At 45.9% G+C, this 8,103-nt stretch overlaps 1 pseudogene; it reads right to left on the bottom strand.

The window, feature by feature from the left end:
* Positions 1-4,384: 4,384 nt before the first annotated feature.
* LOC141370542 (frataxin, mitochondrial pseudogene) lies at positions 4,385-6,775 on the bottom strand (annotated as a pseudogene).
* Positions 6,776-8,103: the final 1,328 nt, after the last annotated feature.

The raw sequence follows: 8,103 nt of genomic DNA, 5'->3' as shown, positions 1-8,103 counted from the left end.
AGAAAGAAAGAAAGAAAGAAAGAAAGAAAGAAAGAAAGAAAGAAAGAAAGAAAGAAAGAGAGAGAGAAAGAAAGAAGAAAGAAAGAAAGAAAGGCAATATTCTACAGAGGAACATAACAGAATCTAAAGCTTTCATATCATTCACAATGCCTAGAATACATCCTAAATTAATGCGCAAAAAGCAGAAAAACATGACCTACACTCAAAAGAAAAGACAATCAAAAGAGACCAACACCCAAAGGATCCAAGTGTTGGAATTAGTAGACAAGGGTTTTAAAGGACCTCCTGTATCTATGCTCAAGGACATAAGGAAAATATACTCATGATGTACAAACAAGGAGGACATCTCAGCAGAAATACAGAAACTTTAAAAAAGAACCAAATGGAAATCCAAGAGGTGAAAACTCACAATGTCTGACATTTTAAAGTTCACTGGATGGATTTAACAGCAGATTGAAAGTGGTAGGGAAAAAAAAGAGTAAGCCACCTCAAGAGAAAGTATCCAATTTGAAGAACAGAGAGAGAGAGAAGATTGAAATAAAACAATGAATTGAGCCTCAGGAATTGATGGAACAATATTAAAAGACCCAACATAGATGTAATTGTAGGTCTAGAAAAAGAGAAAGAGAATAAGACCAAAAAACTTTTAATTTTTTAAAATTTTTAATTAAAATTTTAAAAAAAATTTTAATAATGGCCATAGTTCAAAAGTGTCTCAAGTTTGGTGAAAGGTATAAAATGGAAGGTTCAGGAAGTTCAACTAAACCTAAGCAGGATAAACACAAAGAAAACCACACCTGCGCACATCTTAATACAACTGCCAAAAGCCAAAGATTAGGAAAAATTTTGAGACAAGTCACAGAAGAATGTCACAATAGGGGAACAGTGATTTGAAAGATCCAAGACTCATGGATCCATGACTCCTTTTGCAGCTGTGGCGGCCATGAAAGAATGTAATATCTTTAGAGTATTGAAAAGAACAACTGGATTCTATATCCAGCGAAAATATCCTTCAAAAATGGAAGGCGCAACCAGTTAAAGAATGAAGAGGTCACTGATGCACAAGTTGAGCCTGATGATGGTGGCATGGGGGTGGGGCCCAGGAGGTAGAGTCGCCCAGGGAAACCTCACCGACAGGGGGACACTATAAGCTGGAACCTGAGAGCTGAGTAGCAGCCAGCCTCGGGACAAGTCTCACTCCCCATCACACCTTTGCTCTAGCACGCACCTGGCAGGTGCACCATGCCTTTGTATGGGATGAACAAAGGAAAGAATATATGGGTGAAACGTTGTATGTGAAAAGCATCAGACTTTGTCTTGACAGTTCTAGAGTCAGCTAGAGTCCTGGGGCCAACAGGTGGAATTTGCAGGGAAGCAGGAAAGAGGTCTCAGAATTCTGGTAATAGAAAAGAGTTCGATGGCTGAAAGTTCCCCAGAGTGGAGAGCAACTGGTGCAAGGAGTGACAGAGACTCCAGCGCTAGCTAGTAGAGGCAGATGCTGGTGTAAAACCTCACCGGCCCAAATGGACAGGAGGAGGTGCCCCAACTCAGGTTGTGAGTGGATAGGTTTTGCCTGGAAAGTGATTGAAGCTGAGTGATGTATTTCTTACTCTTCAGCGTACATCAGAATTACCTCGAGGGCTGCTATGAGCTGCAGATTCCTGAACCCCACCCATAGGGTATGCTTTAGTGTGGTCCCCAGAGTCTGAGCCCCTGGAGTTTGCATTTTAAAGTATTCTTTGGGTGATTTGAACCACAGTGACTAGAGGACCCATTGAGAAACACAGGCTCGCCACAATATTTGGTCTCCACCCTTTAGATCCTTGACAATCAGAGAGGGAAAAGATGAAGTAACTCGACCTTCCTAACTGGAGGGCATGATGCTGCAACAGGAAATCCAGCAAAGCTGTTCTCCAAAATGCATGCAACCATCAAAAATCACATTTTTGAAGACTCTCTGATAACAGAGAGAAAAATGTTTATGCTTGGTAAAAAAACAAACAAACTAGATAATTGCCATAATATTTTACTACTATCTACATTTACTTCATATGTAAGGAAACAGAGAAAGGATATTAGAAGGGTATACCTCAAAATGTTGAAATTGCGGGTGCCTGGGTGGCTCAGTTGGTTAAGCGACTGCCTTCAGCTCAGGTCACGATCCTGGAGTCCCGGGATCGAGTCCTGCAACAGGCTCTCTGCTCAGCGGGGGGTCTGCTTCTCCCTCTGACCCTGTTCCCTCTCGTGCTCTCTGTCTCTCATTCTCTCTCTCTCTCTCCCAAATAAATAAATAAAATCTTTAAAAAAATGTTGAAATTGCTCACCTTTAGTGATAAGGAAAACAGAAATCTATTTCCTTTGTACTTGCCTCTATTGCCAAATTTTGAACAATATATATATATTAGTACTTTCATTTTAGTTTTCCCCTATTGGTTAGGCAAAACAAATTCACAATACACAAGGCTTCTGGAATTTCCAGTGTCCTTTGTCTGCATTGTAAATGTACTTCAGGCATGTGACTTTTATAACTTATCAAGGCAATAGATTTCATTTAGGATGTTTCTAGCTGCAAGTAAGAGAAAATGAAAACAAATTATTGTCTAATATAATAGCAAAAACCACAGTCGGCAGCTCCGGGTTTGGCTCATTCAGCGGCTCCAGGTTTAACCAAAAGCATAGCTTCTTTCTCTTTCTGCTCTGTCCTCATCAACATGTCAGTCTACCCTTGTCTGACTCCCCTCACTATCCCAAGGTGGCTGCCACACATCCAGGTATCACATACTTATATGACAACCTCCAGCAGCACAGAGCTATGTCTCTCCAGGCAGGGGACTTCAACACCTCTCAGTGGCCAGGATTGGATCACATGCCTTTTCTAAGCTGATCACTGGCGAAGGAATGGTATTGACGGACTTAGACAAGTCAGAATTTACTAGAATGACATGGAGGAGCAGTGGACAGGAAAAAAACCCAGGGTTTGCTCAAAGGAAGATGGATTCGGGTCAGGCAACCAATCGGCTTTCCTACAGAATGTTTCTTCATTTTGCCCACTTAAGTGTGAGAGATGAAAAGTCAAGGTCTTAAGTTTATCAGTCTCCTTCATTCATTCATCCAATATTTATCAAGTGCCTCTTGTGGATCAGAGAGTGTGATGGGAGGAAGGTGTACAGTTGTAAATAAGATAAGGAAGACTATCTTTCCACACAGTACATGTATTGTAGCATGTAGTTTTGACTTTTAGAGGGGAAGATAATTGATTTTTTTAAAAGGTAGTCCATGTGGGGCAGGAAGTAGACCTGAGATAAGCCACAAATGAGAAGTGGGTTCTGGTTCCTGGCCCAAGTTTCAGAGGCAAAACCCCCAGTTCTTCCCCAAATGAAACAGACACATGTGAATGAGTTCAACTTGTTAGAAGGGAACATAGCAACAACCCAGCAAAACATGCAAAGACCCCACCAGCCAGAGTATGTTCTAAGATGAATTCCCACAGACATAGTCATACTGGCGCACAAATACATTTGCACAATGATACTTATTTGCAGTGTAGTTTGTCACAGCAAGAATGGAACTAATCTAAACGTCTGTCAGAATGCACAATGATACTTATTTGCAGTGTAGTTTGTCACAGCAAGAATGGAACTAATCTAAACGTCTGTCAGAAAAGACGGGTCACATGAATGGTGAATCCATATAATGGGATACTCTGCGGTCATTCAGACAGATGAGCCAGATCCGCACCGCATGTGCTGATGTGAAACCGTCTCCAAGGTCAATTTTTTTTTTTTTAACATTCAGAGGCAACTCTTTAATGACCCTCATTTGAGGACAGAAAGGTGAGGTCGGCCAGCTGCTCTTCATTTGGTTTTTTGTTTTTTGTTTTTGCAGTTAAGTCCTTCAAAGGATGAATAGTGAAATCAAGTCATTTCTCCTCCTAGAATTTCTCCTTCTTCTCATTTTTCTTTGTTGGAAGGTTATATATATAAATGTGTTAGTATACGGACATTATAAAAGAGAAGGGAGGGACGCCTGGGTGACTCTCGAAGCATCTGCTTTTGGCTCAGGTCATGGTCCCAGGGTCCTGGGATCGAGCCCCGCATCGGGCTCCCTGCTCCGTGGGAAGCCTGCTTCTCCCTCTCCCACTCCCCCTGCTGTGTTCCCTCTCTCGCTGTGTCTCTCTCTGTCAAATAAATAAATAAAATCTTTTAAAAAAGAGAGAGAGAGAAGGAATATCCTGTGAGGGAGGAAATCAGACAATAACTCCAAAAAAACTAGGGAAATTAAAAATCGGAACTTGAGGGAAGGTGGGAGGCAACGCATTCTTTTCACAGAGCCATGACACACCATGCAACTGTCCTCAAAAGCAAGAATGGAAAAAACCAGACACTCAGCTGCAGAAGGAAGCCAGGGTCTTGGCTTTATAGCGTTTAATGTCTTTGGAATTGGGCTGGGCATCAAGTACCTTTCCAGAATAAGCCAGAGAAGATCAATCCAACTTGGTTTTTAAGGCTTTAGTCGGCCCCGTGGCCAGCAGCTGGTGAGAGGCACACCGTGGTGGGGGTACACCCAGTTCTTCTCCAATCAGTCTTAAGTCTTGCCCTGCCCCGGATGGTGAACATAACCAGATTTGCTTGTTGGGGTCGGCTTGTTGATCATGTAGGTTCCTGGATCTCCACCCAGTTTAAAACATCACTCCCAAACGGGACATCATAGTCGTCAAAGGTGTAAGGTTTGTCTGCAAGGTCTTCAACAAACTCTGCTAAGGAGCCCAGTGTCTTCTCTGCCGGTCTTTCATAGGTGGTCTCATCCAGAGACCCAGGGTCGCCCGAAGTTCCTGCTGTCTACATAGTCATTAAACAGACGCTGGGCTTTTTGACATCCCCAATCTGATGGGAGGCGGTGGAGGCTCAAACTAGCGGGCTTGGGTATGCAGGTCGCTGTGGGCCCCCGCGGCAGTACAGCCGGACACCCCTCATCGGCCCCAGGACCCCAGCCCCGGCCTGGCTGAGCCCAGGGGTGTCCTGTGGAGCAGGAAGTGGACAGCTGTAGGGGTGCCTGAGCGACCACGTACTGCTCATAGTCTGCGGCCGCTCCGCCCTCCCTCCAAGGTCTATGACGTGCAGAAAGTAAGATGTAGGAACCCGTGTTATCGTGTGTGCTTCTGTTGTCACAAAGTACTTCTGTAAAGATGAGAAAGACACTGCCTCTGGGGCAGAAATCGGGAGGCCTGGGGACAGTGGTGGAAGGAAGAGCTAATGCCACCCTTTTGTACCATTTGTACCATTTTTATCATGTATAGATATTGCCTATAAAGATATTTTGTAATCAGGGGTGCCTGGGTGACTCCACTTGGTCAGAGTCGTGAGATCGAACCCCAGTGGGGCTCTGAGCTCAGCACCGAGTCTGCTTAGGGTTCTCTCCTTCTCCCTCCCCTCCCTCCCCTTAGTCCTTCCCCCACCTCACACCCTGTGCACACATACACACACTCTCTCTCAAATAAATAAATAAATAAATAAAATCTTAAAAAAATATATTATCAGTAAGGTAGAACTTCAGCCCAGTCCTGGAAGAAGGTGAGGGGTGGGATTGAGCCCAGATAAAGGACCAATGACAGACACAACACCCCTGCTTCAGGTCAAGGTCCATGCAGGCCTGGGGTGCACCCAACAGAGAGGTCAAGTGGTCTCACCGAGGGGCAGAAGAAAAATGCCAAGGCTAGGCCACCTCCTGGGTTTTCATAGGGTGGCGTGAACTCCCTATCCTTGGAAGAAGAGGGATGTGTGCAGGACACCTGGGAGGTTCTGATGAAGAGGGTAGTGCCCCTAAAAATGTCTCAAAGGCACATCTTCAGCAGAGAGCTTTTGCGGGTCTTTAACCCTGGAGTTCTGACGCATGAGCTCCCAATCTCCTGGCCATGACCTCAAGTTTCGGCCAAAGGAGAAGTGAAAGCCACAATTAGGTTTTCTCTGCTGCTGGTTTTGCATCTCTGGCAAGATGAGATGTCTCAGAAGGCCAGCTCAGGGGATGGTCCCCAATGCAGATGACCTCACTGCCCAGGCTCAGCAGGTACCAGACACTCAGTGCATTCCCAAATGTTATCTTAATTCCCACAAAAATCCTGCAAGGTCGGTAGCATTATGCCCATTTGGAGCATACAAGCTTATGGAGGGACAGTCACATAGGACCTTGATGCAAATTTCAGCATCCCCAAGACTTGAACTGCTTTCCTCACTCCTTACAGTTGATGGGACACTGTTGTGAGTTGGATTGTGCCCCCCAAATTCATATGTTGAAATCCTAGCCCCCAGTACCTCAGAATGCGATGTTGTTTGGAAATAGGGTCATTGCAGAGGTAATTAGTTAAGATGGGTCATTAAGGTGGGCCTCTGATCCAACAGGACTGGTGTCCTTATGAAAGAGAGAAATTTGGAGACAGCCACATGCACAGGGAGAACACCATGGACAATGAAGGCAGAATTCAGAGTGACAGGCTTACCAGCCACAGAATCCCAAAGATTGGCAGAGAGCCCTGAAAGCAAGGGGAGAGGACCGGAGCAGATCTCCCTCCCAACCCTGAGAAGCATCCAGTGCCCCCGCTACCTCGATCTCAGACATCAAGCCCCTGGAACTGTGAGAAAATAAATTTTTGTTATTGAACCCTGCCAGCTCATGTACCCCATCACAGCGGCCTGGCAAACTGACGCGGGCAGTATGTTCTGTCTCCCAAACCATCCTGGAGTACAACCCCATGGGCATCCTTAATGTAGATCTTCTCCATCCTCCGGCTGCTGGTGGAGCTCTGGGCAGAATGCAAACCTGAGCTGGCCAGACTCCTGATTAAACTATTTCCAGGAGGTTGTCAACAAAGACCCTCTACCATCCCTTCTCTGGACCATCTGATGGGAGAGAGGAAAAGATTCTTGACTCTTCCCCTGAACAAAACTGAGACAAAAGGGCTCCCAGGAGAACCACTCCTAGAAATATAGGCTCTGTGACAAGCAAAAAAGAGGCAAGGACCATCCCCATGATGTCTCATCTTCCAAAGGGAAGTGAAACTAGACTCAACTCTGGCCACAGGCCTAGGGTCAAGGGCATATTGGGAGGCACAAGTCGAGGACAATTCTCCCAAGGCTTGATTCTTGCCTGGAACAGCAGCTTGGAATTGAGCCCCTCCCTAACAGGGCCCTGGGGGCCTCGGTTTACCCACCCTGAGCTGACGGGTATCAAGCTTGGTCAGTGCTGATAAGCCTCAGCATGGGCCACCTCACCACCCCTGAGATACACAAAGAGGACTTCCAATGCCCAACGGTAGCCCCCCCGCTCCTCCCTTACAGGTCAGAGCAGGGAAGAGGGAGGGGTGTGTGAAGAGAAAGCCAGCCCTACATGCACACACACATGCACACAAGCATACCCATGCAAGCACACACACACACACACACGCACAGATACACTCAAATGCACACATGCTCATGTACCAACACACATGTGGACATATATGTGCATGCACGGGCACATACGTACTTGCCTGCTCCAAGCTGTGAGAGCCTCCAGATGCCTGCATGGGGCAGAGAGAAAACATTATGTGGTAGAATATGAGATTCAGGTTTACACGGACAGGACCAAGTCTTAAATTAAACTGAACATGATGGAAATGTTTGAATCACGACTGAGGTGTCATGAAAGGAGCCTCATCCAGGGGAAAAGGAGGATTTAAAACAACATAGAGATTATCAATGATGGGAAAATGAAAACTCTTCCATGTTCATATTGAGGGGTGCTATCCAGGACTGGCTATCCAGGCCCTTCAAGAGGAGATTCCACCCATGTTTGTGCCTACTCTTGGACCACGCTCTAGTCCATTCCCGCCCCTCACCCTAGAGTTCCTCGTGCCTTCCAGAATGTGCAAGGCTGCCTCAGGCTTTCGTGCCCTGCCTCACGCTGTTCCTTCTGTCCAGGGTATCTTTCCTCTCTGTGACTGTTTGCCAAACTCCTATAAGTACTTTGAAACCCAGACCAAGCACCTCTCCTGTCTTGATTGCTCCCTCTCCGGGCTCCCACGGGCCCTAGGATATAAGCTGTCAAAGCACCTTGGATGTCTTACCCCAG

The sequence above is a fragment of the Callorhinus ursinus genome, unplaced genomic scaffold (assembly GCF_003265705.2).
Source record: "Callorhinus ursinus isolate GAN/ISIS: 27379988/994484 unplaced genomic scaffold, GSC_fseal_2.0 scaffold38, whole genome shotgun sequence".
Lineage (NCBI taxonomy): Eukaryota > Metazoa > Chordata > Mammalia > Carnivora > Otariidae > Callorhinus > Callorhinus ursinus.
The sequence above is the reverse complement of the archived record's forward strand: the minus strand, read 5'-3'. Positions and strand labels throughout refer to the sequence as shown.